The 15,831-nt window shown below is 43.0% G+C and overlaps 1 protein-coding gene across 1 annotated transcript in view; it reads right to left on the bottom strand.

The window, feature by feature from the left end:
- The window catches only part of LOC132901259 (tripartite motif-containing protein 16-like), a 103,177-nt gene that overhangs the window by 27,506 nt on the left and 59,840 nt on the right, over positions 1 to 15,831 (bottom strand). The window lies entirely within an intron of this gene.

Here is a 15,831-nt window from a genome sequence, read left to right as displayed (position 1 = left end):
TGAGATACAGACACTGAAACCGTTCTTTTCAGCCATTTCTGGATAATCTTTCCATAATAATTGATAAAATCCATGAGGATTCAAAGCTTTGTATTTTTGTGGGCAACCTAAACTTAAATCTGATGAATTCAGACACTCGGATACCTACAGGTGAATTTATCAGCACTTTATGTTCCTATTCGTTTCAACCATGTTTACTGACAATATATATTTTAATTCACTTAAATATCCTGTGCAGGGTCACAGGCAAGCTGGAGTCTATCCCAGCTGACTCTGCACAGGATAAGCGGTTAAGGATAATGGATGGTCGGATGACTTAAATATGCTGCATATAATGGGAATATTTTATAATGATCTAACGAACCATTTCCCCAACTTTTTGTCCATTGACTCAATTCACCCTCCCCATTGAATAAGCAAGTTTAGAGAAGAGTTCCTATGACAGGTGGTACAGTGGTGTAGTGGTTAGCACTATGACCTCACAGCAAGAAGGTTCTGGGTTCAAGCCCAATGGCCAATGGGGGCCTTTCTGTGTGGAGTTTGCATGTTCTCCCTGTGTCTGTGTGGGTTTCCTTCACCGTCCAAAGACATGCAGGTTAGGCTAATTGTTGGTTCTAAATTGACCATAGGTGAGAATGTGGAGTGTGAATGGTTGTTTGTCTCTGTGTCAGCCCTGCGATGACCTGGTGATTTGTCCAGGGTGTACCCCGCCTCTCGCCCATAGTCAGCTGGGATAGGCTCCAGCTTGCCTGCGACCCTGCACAGAATAAGCGGTTATGGATAATGGATGGATTTCATATGGTTCAATTAAGATGCATTCATTTATGATTTTCAACAAATTGACTGCTCTAGCCAGTCCGATGATGAGCCTGATATTCATGACGTTCTCCAGCTTTCTTGAAAACTCTGATGAAATTATTACTGCTCATGCTCCTCTGAAAAACCATGTCAAGGAAGGAAATCAAACTCAGATCTGAACCTTGGATTTCCCTTCAGTCTTAGAACAATTCAGGCCCGGCACCAGAATTGAAATATTCAGGGGGCGATCAGTTTATCAGAGGGGGCGGTGTTAAAAAAAAAAAAAAAAAACGTTCCGGATGGGACGTGCCTTTGAGCATGCATAATGGGTGCGCTCGTATTATTTCATATGCTTGTGTATTTTCAATATATTTAGGCTACACCTCTGTAAGAGAGTAAGAGTATACAGAGCAAGTAATAAGAGTGGGTTTTTTTTTTATTTTTTTTTTATTTTTTATTTGAACGTCTAGGCCCATGAGCTCCTGTGGACCCGACATTCACTATTCACGTACCAGATAATGATGTAGATGTTCTCGCGCCCTGTTGGATCCTTCGTTCCATCCACCTTGAGTGTAAACCATGCATCCCCGACATCCTGCACAATTTCCTCTGTCACAATCCTAGCCATGAGTTCAATGACTTCATTCTGAAGGTCATGCGACATGTATGTAGCGTTTTGGGGGATTGTGCTGTGAATTTTGGCCAGTTCTTTACTCTGTGTTAATGTGTAGTCAAACAAAGCCAGGAACAGTCCACATCCCTTTTTATCTCGGTCATCAGCAGCATCAAGTGTGCCTCGTAAAGGAAGCTCGTTTAAAACTAAGAAGACGATAGTGTCCATAATACCACAAATGTACAGTCTATTTCAGGAGAGCTGATCAGTGTTAACAAGAGTCGATATCTCTTTGCCTGACGAACATCACAACTCCTTTTCTTTCCACGCAGTAACACAAGCTAAGTGTTCTTTACTGTTAGCATGCCTGCTAAATCCCTTGGCCTTATCAATGGCATGTCTCCAATTATTGTAGCCCGCTGTAGTGAAAGTACAGTCACTGCCTCCAAATTTTCAACATGCAAAACAGAAAGCAGCATCAGCTTCGACTGAATATTCCAACCAATCTCGTCCTGTGTACCAACTACATAAGAACGACCTGTTGCAGTCATTTTTGTGCAGTTTTTTCTTGGGATATGAAGTGAGCTTTGGTTGGGCTGGGTAATCGTAGCCAAGGTCCCCTGGCTGATACAACTTACTACCACGAGTCGTGCTGCTAGTAGACTGAAGAGACGGTTCAGATGGCTCTGCTGAAGAAGTCTGCAAGGCTGTGTCTGGTGGTGTTGCTGGTGAACAATGTCTCGGATCCTCTGGAGGAGGCTTACTAGATTTAATCCACTTTCGTATATCCATCTTTAAACCAAGCACTTCCCTAGCTGTCTTGAATGGCATTGACACCATGCAATCGATTCGATATACAATATAATGTAGCCTAGCAACCACACATCCCGCGCAACCCTCAACCTATCAAATTGCTTTGAATAATTGCCATTTCAGTTTGTTTTAAAAGTAATTAATTTAGTTTATTTGTTAAATAATTGATATTATTGAATAATTTAGGCTACTATTTTGCAGTATTTCATTGTTATTATAATTTTTTTTCCAACTCTCGCAACTGAGGGGGCGGGGTGGTTGACTTGAGGGGGCGTCGCCCCCAAACGCCCCCTTGTAGTGCTGGGCTTGGAACAATTATAAAATCAAGTTGTATAGAAAAATCTATCAAGATGAGAAATCAGTGCCTGTATGCTAAGTACAAAGTGTAGAGAAATAAGCTAAACCATTTGACTCCTTGAGGTAAAAGGATCTAGCAAATGAGTTCAATGTTTATTTTACAGACATTGGTAAAAGTATCAGCCAAGCAATACCAAAGGTCAACAAAATATTTTCAGATTTTCTTGCTTCTCTGGCAAGCAACAGCTTTCTTCTTAGTCCTACATGGACACAAGAAATTCAAGACATTTTTATCCGGCTCAAGTCTGGAAAGGCTTGTGGCCCCTTTAGTATTTCTGTAGCACTGTTCAAGATATTAAACTCAATCTCAAAGCCTGTGGAGATCCTACATCACTTCTCCTTTACTTCTAGTACTGTTCCTGATTCTTTTAAACTTGCTCGTGTCAGACCCGTGTTTAAAGCAGGAACTCAACTGTTAACTTCTAATCATAGACCAATTTCTCTTTTGTCAATTTTTATAAAAAATATTAGAAAAACAAGTGTAAAACACTGATAAAATCCAAAGAGCAATTCAAGATGGCAAATTTTCCTGTGGTATCATTCTTTGTCTGAGTAAAGCCGTTGATGCCATAGATCATGGTATTTTGTAAGCAAAGTTATATTCTTATGGCATCCGTGGGATTGTACATGATTGGTTTGCCTCATATCTATCAAATAGACATCAGTTTAAGTAAGTATGCCCTTTATTATCCCACAATGGGGAAATTCATGTGTCGCAGCAGTACATCACACAAGCAACATGTATCCAAAGATAGACAACATACGTACAAACACAGGACCAAAGTTAAAACTAAAAGGATATATACAAGATAGATACAAAAGGGGGGATGTTATGAAAGTAAGTGTTGTTACTAATCGACTAAATAAATAAGTACATAAATAAAAAGTTAAAAGTACACAGACAGTGCAGTATAGCAGCATAAGAGGGGATAAAAAAAATCCTAGCAGCACAAGATCATCATCGTCTTCATCACCCTCATCACCATGACTACCGCAAAGAGTTGTTAAACAGTCTAACCGCAGAGGGAAGAAAAGACCTGCGGTACCTCTCAGTCTTACAATGTGGGTGGATAAGCCTGCTGCTGCTCAGTGGGCTCTCCAGGGCTGCCATTGCTCCATGCAAGGGGTGGTGGACATTACCCAGGATTGATGACAATTTTCTCATCATCCTCCTGTCCCCCACCACTTCCACAGGGTCAAGGCCACAGCCCAGGACAGAGCCAGCTCTCTAGACCAGTTTGTTTAATTTCTTTGCCTCTGCCACTGTGATGCTACTGCACCAACACACCACACCATACATGACAACAGATGCGACAACAGAGTCATAGAAGGTCCTCAGAAGGGTGTCCTGCACCCCAAAAGACCTCAGCCTCTGTAGCAGGTGGAGTCTGCTCTGACCCTTCTTGTAAAGTGCCTGTGTGTTAGCAGTCCAGTCAAGTTTCTTGTTGAGGTGGAAACCCAGGTATTTGTAAGAGTCCACAATCTCAATTTCTACACCCTGAATATTCATGGGTACAAGGGGAGGGGCTCTGCGCCGGCGAAAGTCCACCACCAGTTCTTTTGTCTTTCCAGCATTAATCTGAGGTGGTTCTGTTGGCACCATGACACAAAATTCTGATTTAATTCCCTATACTCCCTCTCGTCTCCGTTGTTAATGAGACCAACCACGGCTGAGTCGTCTGAGAATTTTTGTAAGTGACAGTTTGCAGTGTAGTGTGTGAAGTCAGCTGTATAAATAGTGTGAATGGTTGTCTGTGTCAGCCCTGTGATGACCTGGCGACTTGTCCAGGGTGTACCCCACCTTTCGCCCGTAGTCAGCTGGGATAGGCTCCAGCTTGAACCTATTGTTTCAATAGGTAATATATCATCCAGCTCTTTACCAATTTCATGTGGAGTACCACAGGGTTCGCTTCGTGGCCCCCTTCTATTTCTCTTATACATAAATGATTTTATGAACTGCTCCAATATATTTGATTTTCATCTTTTTGCAGGGGACTCAAATTTATTCCTGGCAGATTCATCTTTAGATTCTCTAGAAGCCAGAGTAAATTCTGAATTATTCAATATTCGGGAGCTTGGTCACAAATTTCCCTCCAGGGATTAATAAAGTAATTCTGATTCTGATATCATCGCGTGGCTTTGTGCAAATAAATTCTCTCTGAATGTCGACAAAACATGTTTTGTTCTTTTATAATCCACCCCAAAAGAAATTGAGCAGAACCTCCTCTCATTATCTGGAGCCTATCCCAGCTGACTACGGGCGAAAGGCGGGGTACACCCTGGACAAGTCGCCAGGTCATCACAGGGCTGACACATAGACACAGACAACCATTCACACTCACATTCACACCTACGCTCAATTCAGAGTCACCAGTTAACCTAACCTGCATGTCTTTGGACTGTGGGGGAAACCGGAGCACCCGGAGGAAACCCACGCAGACACGGGGAGAACATGCAAACTCCGCACAGAAAGGCCCTCGCCGGCCACGGGGCTCAAACCCGGATCTTCTTGCTGTGAGGCGACAGCGCTAACCACTACACCACCGTGCCGCCTTGAGCAGAACCATTTCCTAAAAATTAATTATAAGCCGATTAAACACAAGAACCACATCAGGTATCTTGGAGTAGTTTTCGACTCTCACCTCATCAGGAGGAAACACATCCACCAGTAGAGCAAGAAAATCTCCAGAGGCTTTGGAATTATTGCTGAGCTTCATCACTATGTTTCTCAAAGTATTCTAACTCAGCTGTACTACTCTCTTATTTATTCTTTTTTAATATACAGTGTTACAGTTTGGGGTAATACTTATGAGACTACCCTTCGACCGCTAACTGGACTCCAGAAGAAAGCTGTCAGAATTATTAATTTAGCTTCTTTTAATGAACACACACCTATTTTTAAAAAGCTGGAGATGATGAAATTCTCTGATTTTATAGATTACTTAAACAGTATTTTTATGTTTAAATTTCATTCTAGCTTATTTGCTGCCTGCCTTTGATAACTTTTTGACACTTTTAGCATCAAGGCACAAGTATAAAACTTGACTGGCTTCGAGATCTTCATTTTGTGTTCCTTCAGCTAGAACTAACGATGGCAAGTTTAATATTCGCTTCAAAGCTGCTGCTCTCTGGAACAGTATTGATGAATGTTTCCAGAGTCTTAGCTTCAGCAATTTCAAGTGTTCTTTCAAAAGTACTATTATTGCTTCAGATCAGCATTCCTTTCTCTTTTCCTCATACTGTCATTTCATTTTTTTCCCTCTTTTTATTAGGGCCCGAGCACCGTTCGGTGCGAAGACCCTATTGTTTTTCGAAGGATGATTATTATTATTATTAGGGCCCGAGCCCTATGGGCGAAGGCCCTATTGTTCTTGTAAGAGTTCACTATTATTATTCTTCCGTCTTCTTCTTCTTCTTCTTTATTTTTCTCCGCTGTTGGGCCATTTTCGGGGCGCTTGCCATGGGCGAAAACGCACGAAATTTGGCACCACTTCCGAGAATTGCCACCGCTACTCAGAACCAAAAGCCCAAACTTGGCCGGGGCTCAGGGCCTCTATAGCGCCCCCTAAGTCGTTGTGATTTTGGCCTCCCGCATTACGGTGCCTGGTTGCCATGTAGTTTGTAGTACTGGCATGCCATTTGGTACGCTTATGTATCTCACTAAGCCGGACAAAAATGTAATGCCAATGCATTAGCCACGCCCAACAGGAAGTGAGGTAATTTCACTTTTGTGCGAAATGCATGGCCACGAAGACGGCGCAACTCCTCCTAGACCGTTCATAGGAATGTCACCAAAATTGATACACATCATCTACAGACATGGCTGACAAAAGTTACTAAATACGTTTCACGTAGGATAAACCGTTCAGAAGTTATACGTCAATCAATTTTCACTTCAAAATTTTACATGCTAAAAAATTCATAACAAATCTTCTGATTGCTCAAAACTGCTCATACTTCACACGCTAATCACTCATTGGGCTTCTGACATGTTACCCAATTTCTGTGATATTTCGCCACTGGGGGCGCTATTTTTGGGCGAAAAATCCAATCTTTCCTCAAATTTGGTCAAACTTCACGGCCACCCTCTTACTACCTCCCATGTCATGTATACCACGTTTTGGGAATTTTCGTCCATGGGGGGCGCTGTTTTTGGCCGACGCAATTTCTCCAAAATGGGTTTTTGGTTAATTATTCCATAATGCTTTTCCTTCACACCACTACCTTGTGATAGTACGTTGCTGTTGTAGACACTTATTTTTCCAACTCATAATCGCTCATGTACAGCATAGCGCCACCTACTGACATGGGAAAAACCATAAAATTTATTCTTCAAAAATCTATATCTCATCTTCTATTTACTCAATTTTCATCACACTTCATACGCAAACTCTTCATAGCTCACCTGACATATACGCCAAATTTTGTGCACTTTCGCCCCTGGGGGTGCTGGTTATGGCAGAAATGATATTGCAGCTTCTGATTTGTCAAACTTGGCAAGCAAACTCTTTACAAGACCCTTATTGGGGCACTTGCCATGGTCGACAACTCTCGAAATTTGGCTCCTTTTTCTTAGACTGCCACCGCTCCTGAGAACCAGAAGCCCAGATCCAGGCGGGCCTCAGGGCCTCTATAGCGCCCCCTGACATGTTGTGATTTTTGCCTCTCGCATTAAGGCGCCTGGTTGCCATGTAGTTTGTAGTAGTGGCATGCCCTTTGGTACGCATATGTATCTCCCCAAGCCGGACAAAAATGTAATGCCAATGCATTAGCCACGCCCAAGAGGAAGTGAGGTAATTTCACTTTTGTGCGAAATGCATGGCCACGAAGACGGCGCAACTCCTCCTAGACCGTTCATAGGAACGTCACCAAAATTGATACACATCATCTTCAGACATGGCTGAGAAAAGGGGCTAAATACATTTCACGTAGCCTCAACCGTTCAGAAGTTATACGTCAATCATTTTTCAATGCAGAATTTTACATGCTTAAAAATTCATAACAAATCTTCTAATTGCTCAACACTGCTCATACTTCACACGCAAATCACTCATTGGGCTTCTGACATGTGACCCAATTTCTGTGATGTTTCGCCACTGGGGGCGCTATTTTTGGGCAAAAAATCCAATCTTTCCTCAAATTTGGTCAAACTTCACGGCCACCCTCTTACTACCTCCCATGTCATGTATACCACATTTTGGGAATTTTCGTCCATGGGGGGCGCTGTTTTTGGCCCACGCAATTGCTCCAAAACGGGTTTTTGGTAAATAATTCCATAATGCTTTTCCTTCACACCACTACCTTGTGATAGTACGTTGCTGTTGTAGACACTTATTTTTCCAACTCATTATCGCTCATGTACAGCATAGCGCCACCTACTGACATGGGAAAAACCAAAAAATTTATTCTTCAAAAATCTATATCTCATCTTCTCTTTACTCAATTGTCATCAAACTTCATACGCAAACTCTTCATAGCTCACCTGACATATAGGCCAAATTTTGTGCACTTTCGCCCCTGGGGGTGCTGGTTCTGGCAGAAATGCTATTGCAGCTTCTGATTTGTCAAACTTGGCAAGCAAACTCTTTACAAGACCCTTATTGAGGCGCTTGCCATGGTCGACAACGCACGAAGTGCGAGACCCTATTGTTGCCATGTGTCCAATTCTGTGCTTTGTCGCCATTGTGGGAGTAATGTCTCTTGCCGCAGAAGGTGTGGAAGGTTTTTCGCAGGGACGCATGCCCCCGCCCCCCTTGGCCGCTGGCGCGAGGGCCCGTCGAGGCCGCTTGCGGCTTTAATTATTCTTCCGTCTTCTTCTTCTTCTTCTTCCGTCTTCTTCTTCTTCTTTATTTTTCTCCGCTGTTGGGCCATTTTCGGGGCACTTGCCATGGGCGAAAACGCACGAAATTTGGCACCATTTCCGAGAATTGCCACCGCTCCTCAGTACCAGAAGCCCAAACTTGGCCGGGGCTCAGGGCCTCTATAGCGCCCCCTAAGTCGTTGTGATTTTGGCCTCCTGCATTAAGGTGCCTGGGTGCCATGTAGTTTGTAGTAGTGGCATGCCGTTTGGTACGCATATGTATCTCACTAAGCCGGACAAAAATGTAATGCCAATGCATTAGCCACGCCCAAAAGGAAGTGAGGTAATTTCACTTTTGTGCGAAATGCATGGCCACGAAGACGGCGCAACTCCTCCTAGACCGTTCATAGAAATGTCACCAAAATTGATACACATCATCTACAGACATGGCTGACAAAAGTTACTAAATACATTTCACGTAGGGTTAACCCTTCAGAAGTTATACGTCAATCAATTTTCGATGCAAAATTTTACGTGCTTAAAAATTCATAACAAATCTTCTGATTGCTCAAAACTGCTCATACTTCACACGCAAATCACTCATTGGGCTTCTGACATGTTACCCAATTTCTGTGATACTTCGCCACTGGGGGCGCTATTTTTGGGCAAAAATTCCAATCTTTCCTCAAATTTGGTCAAACTTCACGGCCACCCTCTTTCTACCTCCCATGTCATGTATACCACATTTTGGAAATTTTCGTCCATGGGGGGCGCTGTTTTTGGCCGACGCAATTGCTCCAAAACGGGTTTTTGGTTAATAATTCCATAATGCTTTTCCTTCACACCACTACCTTGTGATAATACGTTGCTGTTGTAGACACTTATTTTTCCAACTCATAATCGCTCATGTACAGCATAGCGCCACCTACTGACATGGGAAAAACCAAAAAATTTATTCTTCAAAAATCTATATCTCATCTTCTATTTACTCAATTGTCATCAAACTTCATATGCAAACTCTTCATAGCTCACCTGACATATATGCCAAATTTTGTGCACTTTCGCCACTGGGGGCGCTATTTTTGGGCAAAAAATCCAATCTTTCCTCAAATTTGGTCAAACTTCACGCCCACCCTCTTACTACCTCCCATGTCATGTATACCACATTTTGGGAATTTTTGTCCATGGGGGGCGCTGTTTTTGGCCGACGCAATTGCTCCATAACGGGTTTTTGGTAAATAATTCCATAATGCTTTTCCTTCACACCACTACCTTGTGATAGTACATTGCTGTTGTAGACACTTATTTTTCCAACTCATGATCGCTCATGTACAGCATAGCGCCACCTACTGACATGGGAAAAACCAAAAAATTTATTCTTCAAAAATCTATATCTCATCTTCTATTTACTCAATTGTCATCAAACTTCATACACAAACTCTTCATAGCTCACCTGACATATATGCAAAATTTTGTGCACTTTCGCCCCTGGGGGTGCTGGTTATGGCAAAAATGATATTGCAGCTTCTGATTTGTCAAACTTGGCAGGCAAACTCTTTACAAGACCCTTATTGGGGCGCTTGCCATGGTCGACAACGCACGAAATTTGGCTCCTTTTTCTTAGACTGCCACCGCTACTGAGAACCAGAAGCCCAGATCCAGGCGGGCCTCAGGGCCTCTATAGCGCCCCCCGAGCACCGTACAGTGCGAGACCCTATTGTTACCATGTGTCCAATTCTGTGCTTTGTCGCCATTGTGGGAGTAATGTCTCTTGCCAAAGAAGCTGTGGAAGTTATTTCGCGGGGACGCATGCCCCCGCCCCCCTTGGCCGCTGGCGCGAGGGCCCGTCGAGGCCGCTTGCGGCTTTAATTATTATTCTGCTACGTTTGGCCTTATTTGAAGCATTTCCCATGCACGAAAACTCATGAAATTTGATACACACATCAGTCATCGCTACTCAGCCACAGACTTTTGGCCCCGGGCATGGCCCAGGGACTTCATAGCGCCCCTTTTTCTATTTCCCATTGAAATGAATGGGTAGAACTTTGGAATGATGTCATAAGGCCATTTGGAGTGAAATTACACATGGTCATTTTAACGTACTCCTCCTAGACGGTTCATCAAATTCATGTCAAACTTGGCAAACATGATGCCAAGATATTGCTGACGTTGAATTGCTAAGGGATTTTTGATATGTTGTAATATGTTGAAATAGTTTAACATATAATATGTCAAGATATTGCTAAATGTTGAACTTGATATCTTGTAATATGATTCTGATTTGGATACTCTTTAGCCATTATGGGCCTGTCTGGTATAGCGCCACCAACTGGCCAAAGAAAGAATAGGGTTTTGAATATGTGTGTTTTGACACATGATGAATTTCAACATGCTCCTCCGAGACGGTTCATGAGATTCATGTGAAATTTGTTATACGTGATGCCAAGATGTCGCTGATATTAAATTGCAAAGGGATTTTTGATATCTTGTAATATGTTGAAATGGCCTTATGATTTTAATATCTTGCCACATAAACAGGAAACGTCAGAAAGCCACAGTGCATTGACTGTATGGTCAGACACTTCTTACTTCAATAGCTATTATGATTATTATGATAACCTGATGCCCAATGGGCCTGCCTGTTATAGTGCCACCACCTGGCCAAGCAGGAAATGTGCCAGAAATTGGCAATGCCTTAACTGATTGGTTTGACACGTTACAAAATCTTGTGTATTATGATTGAGATGATATTCACATGTGTAATTCAGATGCCTAGCACAGCGCCACCATCTGGCCAAGCAGGAAATGGGGAAAAATGTTCAATTCATTGATGGATTGATCTGAAACTTTACAAAACATTGGATATCATGAGTCTGATGATATACCATGTACAATTCTGTGCACGCTCATACACACACAGTCATATGCATATTTATGCATACACACATACACTCAAGTATGCACTCACATGCACACGCAACATCTATGAGCACACCCTTTCACACACACACTTTCTCTCTCTCTCTCCCTCCCTCTGATAAACACACACACACACAATAATAGTGGAGCTCCAGCGGAGCACCATACCTAAGAAAAAATGGTAAACCCATCGAGTCGATTTTTTGTGGTTTGTCCGTGTACGTGTACCACCAGTCATACACACCACCTAGTGGCCAGTGTTAGTAATTACCAGTCATACACACCGCCTAGTGACCAGTGTTAGTAATTACCAGTCATACACACCGTCTAGGCGGCACGGTGGTGTAGTGGTTAGCGCTGTCGCCTCACAGCAAGAAGGTCCGGGGGCGAGGGCCTTTCTGTGCGGAGTTTGCATGTTCTCCCCGTGTCCACGTGGGTTTCCTCCGGGTGCTCCGGTTTCCCCCACAGTCCAAAGACATGCAGGTTAGGTTAACTGGTGACTCTAAATTGACCGTAGGTGTGAATGTGAGTGTGAATGGTTGTCTGTGTCTGTGTCAGCCCTGTGATGACCTGGCGACTTGTCCAGGGTGTACCCCGCCTCTCGCCCGTAGTCAGCTGGGATAAGCTCTAACTTGCCTGCGACCCTGTAGAACAGGATAAAGCGGCTAGAGATAATGAGATGAAATGAGACACACCGTCTAGTGGCCAGTGCTAGTAATTACCAGTCATACACACCGCCTAGTGGCCAGTGCTAGTAATTATCAGTCATACACACCGCCTAGTGGCCAGTGCTTGCCAGTAAAGAAATAAAACAAAAGAGACTGGCTAGGATATAAGAAAATTCTACAACCCAGAAACAGATGGGAGCTCCGCATTTAGGCAGTGCCTAAATCTATGGACCTTGTGCACCAACGTCATAGGTCAACCTCTGGGTCAAGTTTGTTTATCTGCCATATTGGGTATCAAGCTGCAGCTCACTTCACACACGGAAATTTTTGGCGCTTGATTAAAATTTTCAGTCAGAATGACTTGTTGCAGTGGCGGCTGCTGGTTTTTAAAACAGGGGAAGCCCATTTTACGCATTCATCGTAAAACCTGTAGGCCGGATATCAAAGCATAGAAAGGTGTGCCCCATTAGCATAGTGAACTAGACAACCCCACCTAGTGGCAGAAAGTATTTTTGCTTGTACATTTCATGTTATAGTCTGGCTTGCCAGGCTAGTGCCTCATATCCTTAATCAAAAATATCAAACATCCAAAAATCACTGGCTATTCAACGAAGAGCCTTGAACATCATACCCTGATATGCAACACAGAGTCTTTAACACAACACCCAGCTGTGCAACACATCCTTGAACATCTGCAACACAGTCTGGAAATTCATAACCAGGTAGGCTATGCAACACACAGATCCTTGAATATTATACCCAGGTATAACCTATAACACAGAGCCCACCATTCTCTTAACATTACTGAACAATATACACACTTCAGATTCATGAACATTATATGATGCACACTATTTATACACAAATTCTGCCCTTCGCTCCTTTTCCAGAAAATGGTCTGTGACCCTGTCATACCAGCTGGTTGTGCTTTCCAGAGACTTCACCAATTTCTTCTCAGTGGCCAGCAGAGCAAGACTACTTAAACGGTGTTGGCCCATTGTATTTCGAGTGAAAGACTTCACTCTTTTTAAACAAGAAAAGCTACGCTCTACTCCAGCTGATGTGGCGCCAATAGTTGCAACTAAAGACAGCAGTTTGTATAGCTGGGGCATTGAACTGTCCAGCTCCATGTCTTTGAAAAACAACAGAGACTCACTCAGCTTGCCCAGAGTGCCCTGCAAGTCAGTGTTTTGCTCATTGCTCATTTCATGCAAGCCCTTTTGAAATTCACCAGGTCCCCAAACCCATCTTTTGACCAAACTAAATTTCCCTGAGAGGGCTTCATCAAAAGACATGGCCAACAGTACATTTTATTAGTCACAGGAGACCCAGTCAACCAGTTCACATTTTCATACCAAGACACCTGAAAAGACCTGTTATGACCTGCTGATTTTTGAATGAGATTAAACTTGGGCTTTGGTCTGCCTTGCTCTTTAATTCTCACTTTTTCTCCTCATATGGCAGAGTGTCAAAAAGTTTTGACAAAAGCATGTCCACGACGTTTGCCATTATAGCAGATAGATACCAGCTGTTAGCAGCTAGCACTGCAGATCCCAATAAGGCTCAAGCTAGCCTACAACCACGTTGATTGAACTACAAATGAAATAAACGAGTGAATTCACGAATGATCAAACTGATAGAATGGATGAAAGTTAACGGAGCACAACGAGTAATATTTACATTTATTTACAATGTACAGAGACATCAATGAGAAGAAACGTTTATATGAAAAGAAATTCGGACAGCACTTTGGCACACGACTACACTTTCTCGACATCCGCTAGGGACTGACTGATCATGCTTCCGTGTTCCTTGCTGAAGTACCGCCCTCCTCATGTCTTTCAAACACCACCTCAATTAATCCTTTATCAGCCTGGCTTCTTGGCCCTCCCAATGTCCCGTTTACCCCCAGAGATACCCGGCTTCCCTGGAAGTGACGATTTTGTCGATTTTAACCAATAACAACTAGCCGAAATTGGCTGTTCAGAGCCGTCTCGTAGACTGCAATGGATACCCGGTTGCCAGTCCATAGAGTCCATTGAAATAAGAAAGGTTACAGCCTGGCAGCAAAGGTGATTCTCGTAGCGAACTGCAAGTTCGTCAGACATCACTCAAATAAGTTACAGGATGACATAGGGATAGTTATGAACGTAAATACAATCTTGGGCATATGTTATGTGATGCAAGTTATTGTTTTAATGAGAATTCCACGTCGTAGACGCCGCAGTTTGGGGAGAGAATTTTAGGGGAAGTTCAGCTTCCCTTGCTGTCTCTGAGAAATCGTCCCTGGCTTGTTGTGTGGCAGTAGGGTGCTCAAACAGAAAAAGCATGAAGGGTTTATCATTTTACTGGTTCCCCACTGATCAAGAGCGGAGGAAGAAGTGTTGCTGCTACGTGTGAGCAGACTTCTCCCAGACCTGCCATACATGTGCAGTGGCCACTCACAATAACACCATCCTGCTCGCATATGATCCACACATGTGTGCGAGAGCGGGCTGAGAGGCTGCGCGAGAGCAGGCTGAGATGCTGCAACATCAACCTTCTGCACCTCAACCCTGAAGCTGTTATAGCTATAACTCTTCAACAGAAGGTCCCAGGAAGATAAAATGGTGAGTCCGTTCCAATTTAGTCAATACAAGTATACTTTCCATTTTCAATCATGCCCACTCGCGGCCAGAAAAGTCAAGCAGAGTGGTTTGTTGTTGAGCCGCTGAGAGTGTAACACCTTTATGATTATAAACATGGAGATTAGACTGGGACACGAGTATATAAAACTGAATGTCATTAATTATTTATATTGCTATTACAGTATTCCTAGACCCTGGTACTATTTGCATTACTATAAATTCTTATTTTTGTTCAAACAGGATTATGTTTCGTTTCAACATCGATAATAGCGATATGCAAATAAGATCTATTCTGAAAAGTCAATGTATGGTACGCATCTGTGAAGAAACAACAAAACGCTTTTCACGCATATGAACTAGCACGTTCTGTACCCATCCTGAGGAGAAATACCGTATCTGTAAGCTTCTAGTGACTTGTAGGCTTTTAGTGACTGACCACTGTAACCCCCTGGCGTGTTGATTAGATAGTGATATACATCGGGGTAACTTACGTCTGGCAGCTCATTACTTGAATAATCAAGCGCAGATTTGGTTTCACTCTTACTAATGATATATGGGTCGACCCCTAAGATAGCAATCTTATCTCTATAGTGATTTTTTGCTGTGATATCCAGGGATTCAGCATAAGTCGAGAGGCAGACTTGAGAAGAAGACATCGCGACAGCGGGTATCACTATCAAACTTGCAAAAGCGTGATCCCCAATATGGCGGTGGAAACAGATAATCACGTGACCGTGACGTCATGCGCACAAGGTCCATATATTAGTGACCTGCCATCATTGTGCATTTTGTTGCAGACATATGAAAACTCTGGATGTACACACACACACACACACGTGCACTGCAGACACAGGAAAGCAAAGATGACTTAAGATTACAGCATGAGATAGAGATAAGGAGGAGACACATGTATAGTTTTGTACATATATAAATGTACATTTTCACACCACAAACACACACACACACACACACACACACACACACACTTACAGTCTTTGTCTGACTACTGTAACTCTCATCTGTCAAGCAGGCATGGCATTTGCAACATGCACATCACCTTTGAACATTTGATATATGACATGCGACTGTTTTGTTGGGTGGCGGGATGTCCTGGGTTGCGGAACCACACGTGCGAGGGCCTGTCAAGGCCGCTAGCGGCTTTAATTGGTTTTTGTATTTGTTGAAATATTGTATTTTATCATTGTGCCACTGTGCGACTAGCTTTCTTCTTTATAA

The sequence above is a fragment of the Neoarius graeffei genome, chromosome 17, assembly GCF_027579695.1.
Source record: "Neoarius graeffei isolate fNeoGra1 chromosome 17, fNeoGra1.pri, whole genome shotgun sequence".
NCBI classification, from domain to species: domain Eukaryota; kingdom Metazoa; phylum Chordata; class Actinopteri; order Siluriformes; family Ariidae; genus Neoarius; species Neoarius graeffei.
This window is presented reverse-complemented; position numbering and strand designations above follow the sequence as displayed.